The sequence below is a fragment of the Nuphar pumila genome, chromosome 14 (assembly GCF_984573655.1).
Source record: "Nuphar pumila chromosome 14, dmNupPumi1.hap1.1, whole genome shotgun sequence".
NCBI lineage: Eukaryota > Viridiplantae > Streptophyta > Magnoliopsida > Nymphaeales > Nymphaeaceae > Nuphar > Nuphar pumila.
Window position 1 is genome coordinate 67,910,957 of NC_143262.1, and position 8,607 is coordinate 67,919,563.

The following is an 8,607-nucleotide window of genomic DNA, read 5'->3' on the forward strand; positions in this document are numbered from 1 at the left end:
GCCTTTAAGCGTCCAAAAATGATCCTTTGTTAACCCTTTTGTAAATAGGTCTGCAACTTGTCTTTGAGTATTGACGAACTCAGGCTCAAACTCTTTTTCTTCGACTTTCTGTCTCCCAAAGTGTTGGTCAATCTCAATGTGCTTAGCACGACTGTGATGTACTGGATTGAATGTCATGTTTTTAGCACTTTGATTGTCACATAGCAAGATAGTGTGAGAGATCTTTTCTCCTACTTCAGTCAGTAGATGTCTAATCCATGTGACTTCGACAGTAGCAGCAGCCATAGATCTATACTCAGCCTCAGTACTTGATCTAGCGATAGCCTTTTGTTTTCTACTGCTCCAAGAGACTAAATTTCTTCCAATGAAGACGCAATATCCTGATGTAGATCTTCGTTCATCAGGATCTCCTGCCCAGTCTGCATCACAATATACAATGAGTCTATGCTCATCTTCGCCATATGGCTGTGGTGAGTATGTCAGTCCATCCCCAATAGTCCCTTTCAGATATCTAAGGATCCTCTTGACAACTTCCATATGTTCAGTATGTGGCGCATGCATAAATTGAGACACTTGATTGACTGAATAAACAATATCAGGTCTAGTGAATGTGAGGTACTGTAACATTCCTATTATGCTTCGATACCTGGTGGGGTCATCACACAGATCTCCATCATGGACGCTAAGTTTTTGATGAAGCACACTCGGAGTTCCCAGAGGTTTGACTCTTTCATGCCTGCCTTGCGGAGAACATCCACAATGTACTTGTGCTGAGTGAGTGTCAAGCCATGAGTCTGATTATCAACTTCTACACCAAGAAAATAGCGTCGAGCTCCAAGATCTTTCATTTTGAACCTCTGACCTAGTAAGTCTTTTACTTCTTGGATGTGGACCACAGAGTTTCCTGTGATAACAACATCATCGACATAAATTAATAATAGAGTGGTCACAGTCTGACTTTTGAAAATGAACAATGAGTGGTCCAACATGGAATGGGAAAATCCATGTTTCTGAATCTCTAGTGAGAAGCTATCAAACCAAGACCGAGATGCTTGCTTCAGACCATAGATGGCTCTCTTTAACCTGCACACATGGGTTTTACAATTTTGTTCTTGATATCCAGGGGGTTGCTCCATGTACACTTCCTCCTTCAAGTCCCCATGCAAGAAAACATTCTTTACATCAAGCTGACTCAACTTCCACCCATGTTCAACAACCAGAGAGATAATAATCCGAATTGTTCCCATTCTTATAACCAGACTAAAAGTCTCATCATAGTCTTGCCCTACTTCTTGAGTAAATCCTTTTGCCACGAGCCTTGCCTTGTATCGTTCAATGGTTCCATTTGGCTTGTACTTTATCTTGTAGACCCATTTACATCCGACAACATTTTTGTCAGGCGGTTTGGGAACAACTTCCCAAGTTCCACATTCATGCAAAGCTTGCATTTCATCATTCATGGCTTCTACCCACTTGGTAGAAGTGGCTGCTTGATAGTACATAGTGGGCTCATCTTCCTTATTGAGAGCAGTTAAGAACAATTGAAGATCCAAGGAGAAGTTGTTATAGCTAACCCACTTGTCAATGGGATGTCGTATGCGGATCAATTTTCTGACCTCAAGAGTGTGAGAAAGAGTCAGATTGCTGACTAAGACATGATCTGAATGGCTTGATGTTATCGGTCTCTGTCTAGAATAGACAATGCCTTTGTATCTGCCCGGTATTTTTTCTGAATTTTGTGGCCCCGACGTCTTAGTGTTTTTAGACATCTCTTCTTCTTGCTGCACGCAATCTGATGAACATGCTTCACTGGAGCTAGAAAAAAGTTCTGAACTCAACCAAGGATAGTAAACTTCAGTTGGTATATTCGTTGCATCAGCTTTGTCATCAAAATTTTGTTCATCAAAGACAACATTTCTTGAGATTCTGATACGTTTGTTGGTGGGATCATAACACCTATATCCTTTGTAGTCATCTGCGTATCCCACAAACCTACACTTCTGAGCCTTGTCTTGAAACTTGTTTCTCAAGGACCGATCAATATGCATATAACAAACACATCCGAAAACATGAAGATCATGATAACTAGGATGAGCTCCAAAGAGGCAGTGATAAGGAGACTTATTTTCCAGAACGACCATCGGCAATCTATTTATCACATGCACGGCAGAATGAAAAGCTTCTGTCTATAGGTTGATGGGAAGATTGTTGTCATGAAGCATACTCATGGCACTTTCAACGATATGTCTATGTTTTCGTTCAACAATCCCATTTTGTTGAGGAGTGTGAGGACAGGACACCCTTCTTCCTATTCCGTTATTTTGAAGAAAAGAAATAAAATCACGGGATGAAAATTCCTCACCTCCATCACATTGGAAAAACTGAATGGACTCAAAAAATTGGTTTTTGACCAAAGAAAGAAAACTTTGAAACAAAGAGAAGACTTCTGACTTATTTTTTATGAAATATATCCAAGTGTATCGAGAATAACTATCAACAAAGATTAAATAATATTTTCTTCTAGACCCAGAGACAATTGGGGCGGGTCCCCACACATCAGAACAAATAATCTCAAAAGGTTTTGAAGCTCTCTTATTAATGGAATGGAAAAGCAATACATGACTCTTGCATAAAAGACAACTGGAACATTTATGACTGCTCGCATCCCCATTAAGGCTTTCTTTTGAAATGAGATTATTAGAAACAAGTTTCTCAATAAAATGACTCCCACAATGTCCTAACCTACTATGCCTTAAGTATGACTTATTACATTCAGAGATACTAAAAACACTAGCAGAAAAGGATGAACACGACTTTGATGAAAGCTTTGAAATCAAGTGAGAAGAGCGAACATCATGACATGGAGCTTCTTGAAAGACATACATGTTGCCTCGTCTCTTTCCTTCAGTGAATGTTTCCCTCGTGCGTAGGTCCATGACCTGCACAGAGAAGGGAGTGAATTCAATTGAAGCATTATTATCATCAATAAGTTTGGAGATGAAGACAATATTTTTCTTAATGTCAGGAGCATGAAGAACGTCAGAAAGAGTAAGGGTGGAATGTGACATGGGAATGACAGTCTTTCCAATATGTAAAACAGGATGGTGGGATCCATCTTTAGTGACAATCTTACTTTTTTCAAAATAAGGGATAGGATTAGAAATTTTACCTGCATCGCCTGTCACATGAGTCGCTACCCCGGAATCAACAAACCAAGTGCCTTCATCACTCTGCTTCAACTTTAACTCTGACAAGGTAGATATCAGCAAATCTTTAATCTCTCCAGTGTCTCTGGTATTTGTGAACTTTCTCTTGGTTTCTATCTATGGACTCTTTCATTTATTCTCTGGATTATGCCAACAATTCACCTTGATGTGCCCCTTTTTGTTACAAAGAAAGCAAGTAGGGATGGATCTTGTTCCCTGCGCATGAGTAAAGATGTTCAAAGTGGGAAGTAAACCACGCCCTCCGTGTCCACTTAGCCCTTGTCCTCCTCGTCCCCGTCCTCTACCATAAGTCACTCCTGTAGCAAAAACTTCTTGTGAATTTGGATGATTATGAGTTTCTTCAGAGAATCCCTCCAGAGTCATTTCATACTGGATCAATTTGGCTTGTAGCTCATCAAAGGTAGGAAGAACAGGGAGGCACAATAGTGAAGTGACTATCATATTGTAGTCAGATCCCAATCCACTCAGGGTTTGTTTCACCATATCATTGTCACTAACGACACACCCTATAACTACAAGTTGATCTGTGATGACCTTTATCTTGTTCAAATATTCCATGATGGTCATGGAATCTTTTCTTAACAATTGAAATTCTCTTTTTAGAAAAACTACTCTTGCTTGAGAAACCTGCAAATACGTCTGAACCAGTTGTTCCCAGAGTTGTAGAGTTGTACAATTGTCAGGAATGGCAAGAAGGATCTCTTGAGACAGGGTTGATGTGATGTATGCAACAACTGATTGGTCTTTTCTTTCCCAATTGAGAAATTCAGCATTCTTGATATACACGATTGAACTCGCCCCTTTATCATCTTTTTCTTCTCTTAGAATAAATTCTGGTGGAAGTGGAGTGGTTCCATCCAGGTGGCCTAAGAGACCTTGACTCCTTATGAAAGGAATAATTTTCCTCTTCCAGATCAAGAAATTTGAGGTATTCAACTTCTCAGAAACAAGCTGGTTGAGAAAACTTGAAGAAAGATTTGATTGAGAGTGATAGGGATCCATAGAGAATAAGAATCAACAGAAATGTTCAACCCTCGTCCAACACCTTTTTTTTTTGTTTTTTTTTTTCGCGGCTGTCAGAGGATCACAGACTGTTAAATTCAGAGAATGAAGGAACTTAAACTTTTAGAAGAAGACTTACGCAAAAAAAAAATCACACGTTAAGTATCCCTTTTCTCTTTTTTTTTTGTTGGTACAGTAAAGAATGATCAAGGATTATAATGCACAACAAACACAAGGAATCAAGAGAAACCCTATAGCATCCGAATATACAGAGATAAACTTTGGAGAAGGTAGAATAAAATGGAATCAAATAATTAATAGGGATAAATTTAATGTTTCACGTGAATCAATTCACGAGTTTAATGGCTTGGAGAGATTTGATGCTTCACGTGAACCAGTTCACGTGAAATGCTGTTGTCAATCCACGATCTGGATTCACGTGAATAGGGTTCACGTAAATCACAGATTCACAAAGGGAGAACTCATGTGAGGTGTGAGTACACAGAAGGTTTCAAAAAGAGGAACAAATAGAAAAAGAGGAGACGAAGGAGAACAAAAAGAGGGAGAGTAGCGGAAACCTCAAATTCCTGATCTTTGTCACAAGCTAGAACCTTTTTTTTTTACTCTAGATGAGTCTATGCTTTGATACTATGTTAGATTTCCATCTGTACCTGCATTAAGAGAGAGAAAACAGAAAAAAGAGGAGAGAGAGAGAGAGAGAGAGACGAGAAGAGGGATGCAAAAATCGACTGCGGCTGTCACGATTTCACTTGAGAAATCGTGACCTAATGTTTGAATTAATATACTTAAGTATACATAGTGGGTCGGGTTGGGTTTGGTGTAATATCCGAACCCAGATACAAATATAAAACAAGCTTATACACTTACACAAGAATGAACTCGAGTATGGGCAGGTGAATAGTGAATTCGGGTCTGGTACAGGATCCAGACCCGAAACACTATTCACCTTTTTCAGTAACATGGCTGAATCACACATAGAGTAGAAATAAAGTGGACATTAATAGAATTCAGAGGTAGTAAAAAAAATTCATAGCGATGAAATCATGCTTATATGTGTTCTAAGGTTGTCAAAAAACTTTCATAGTGATTTAATCATACATATATGTGTTATAAGGCAGTCAAAAAAATTTCATAGTGATTCAACCATGCATATATATGTTCTAAGGTTGTCAAAAAAAATTTATAGTGATTCAATAATGCATATATGTGTTCTAAGGCTGTAAAAAAAAATTCATACTGATTCAATCATTTATATATTTCTTCTAAGGCTGACAAAAGAATTCATACTGATTCAATCATGCAGATATGTGTTCTAAGGTTGTCAAAAAAATGTCATAGTGATTCAAGCATGCATATATGTTTTTTAAGGCTGTCAAATAAATTTCATAGTGATTCAATCATGCATATATATGTTCTAAGGCTGTCAATAAAATTTCATAGTGATTCAATCATGCATATATGTGTTCTAAGGTTGTAAAAAAAAATTCATAGTGATTCAATCATGCATATATGTGTTCTAAGATTGTAAAAAAAAATCATAGTGATTCAATGATGCATATATGTGTTCTAAGGCTGTCATAAAATTTTTATAGTGATTCAATCATGCATATATGTGTTCTAAAGGTGTCAAAAAAATTTATAGTGATTCAATCATGCATATATGTGTTCTAAGGTTGTCAAATAAAATTTATAGTGATTTAATCATACACATATGTGGTCTAAGGTTGTCAAAGTTTTTTTATAGTGATTCAATCATGCATATATGTGTTCTAAGGTTATCAAAAAAAAATTATAGTGATTTAATCATGCATATATGTGTTTTAAGGCTGTCAAAAAAATTTCATACTGATTCAATCATTTATATATATGTTCTAAGGCTGACAAAAAAATTGATAGTGATTCAATCATGCAGATATGTGTTCTATGGTTGTCAAAAAAATGTTATAGTGATTCAAGCATGCATATATGTTTTTTAAGGCTGTCAAATAAATTTCATAGTGATTCAATCATGCATATATGTGTTCTAAGGCTGTCAATAAAAATTTATAGTGATTCGATCATGTATATATGTGTTCTAAGGTTGTCAATTTTTTTTATAGTGATTCAATCATGCATATATGTGTTCTAAGGTTGTAAAAAAAAATCATAGTGATTCAATCATGCATATATGTGTTCTAAGATTGTCATAAAAATTTTATAGTGATTCAATCATGCATATATGTGTTCTACAGGTGTCAAAAAAAATTTATAGTGATTTAATCATGCATATATGTGTTCTAAGGTTTTCAAATAAAATTTATAGTGATTCAATCATACATATATATGGTCTAAGGTTGTCAAAAAAATTTCATAGTGATTCAATCATGCATATATGGGTTCTAAGGTTATAAAAAAAAATTATAGTGATTCAATCATGCATATATATGTTCTAAGGTTGTCAAAAAAAAATTGTAGTGATTCAATCATGCATATATGTGTTCTAAGGTTGTCAAAAAAATTCATAGTGATGAAATCATGCTTATATGTATTGTCAAAAAACTTTCATAATGATTCAATCATGCATATATGTGTTATAACACAGTAAAAAAAATTCTTAGTGATTCAATCATGCATATATGTGTTCTAAGGTTGTCAAAAAAAATTCTTACTGATTCAATCATTTATGCATGTGTTCTAAGGCTGTAAAAAAAAATCATAGTGATTCAATCATGCATATATGTGTTCTATGGCTGCCAATTTTTTTTTATAGTGATTCAATCATGCATACATGTGTTCTAATGCTATCAATAAAATTTCATAGTGATTCAATCATGCATATATGTACTCCAACATTGTAAAAAAAAAATTATAATGATTCAATCATGCATATATGTGTTCTAAGGTTATCAAATAAATTTAATAGTGATTCAATAATGCATATATGTGTTGAGGTTCTGAGTTGATAGCCATTGCCAGTTGGCATGTGATTCTGAGTTGAGGTTGTGTCAATGTCCTGCCCAGTACTCATGGCAACACAGCAGAGCTTAACAGTGCATGTGTTAATGGCCATACTTTTTCTTTTTTCTTTTTTTTCTCCCCCATTTTGGGGATGATTAGTCAAGGGATTCATGATGTGGACATTTGAGAAACTCATATTAAAGAATAGTCAAATTCAACTAATATAATCGTAATGAAATATTAGAGGCATATGCATATTGAAATCTAACGACATAAAACAAATGACATGAAACTTTAGATATGTATTGAAATAAATGTTATACATACCTGATGAGCACCGGAGCTCATGTTGAAGGCAAAAAAAGTTCTCCTGTCCCGAAAAAAGTTGCACAACTCATTATGGATAAGGTTCAGAATGACTTCATGTAAAAAGTCACGCATTGTGTCCTCAAGAAGCTGGTGGACACCATCCCAAGAAATAGCAGGGTCAATTGGACGTTGAGAGTTGATGCTGGTGGGAGAACTCTGAGATCCCTGGCTAGAGGAGGCAACGACTGTTGTGGTATTCATATTACTTCCAAACCCGAACACACAACTTTTTTTGGGTTCACCAGTTACAGTCACTCATGCTGCAGGATCAAAAGACGGATGCTGAGTGAAGTCATCGCCATATTGCTCTACCATCTGCTGCTCGTATGACTTCTACAAAGTAATGATTACAATATGAATTAATAATTAAGAATTACAATGTTTATGATAATGTAATTTATGGTAACTTGTATATTATAATATTTATTAATACAATAAATACATACTATTGTCGCTTTTGCCTTCTCTAATACGAACTCTCCCGTGCTCTTACGTTTATGTGTTTCAACAAACACATCCTTATAAGGCACAAGGCCTCCTTTTTTGGCTTCCTGCAAGGTTAAACGATAAAAAAATCAATTAGAAAGTATGTAGAAATACTTATAAATTTGACTATATATATATATATATTGATGAGTTATCATTTTCTTCTGGTGGCTCCCAAAAATCCTAGAACCACCTGTGTGTAGATGGGTATCGAGCATCTTTGCTCGGTTCTGTGCAGCCTTTGCTGAGCGGTTTCGAAATTTATGGCTCGCTCACTTGTTGCACATTGCATCTCAATAATCTATCCTGATAGTAGAAAAGCCATGACCCTTCCACTGCAGTGGATCATCTATCCCAACAGTTGCTTTTATTACTACAGTCTTCATATTGTGAAGCATGTTGGCAAATCGACTGACAGCCACCTTCTATCATACTAGCCTCGCGTCATGTTCCTTTTTCGTAGTTGTGAAGCGATTCGAAGCTTACAAATAATTTTAGAAAGTTAGTACACATAACTATAATAAAAAATTAAATATGAAATACATTAGCTATGATAAATGATTGT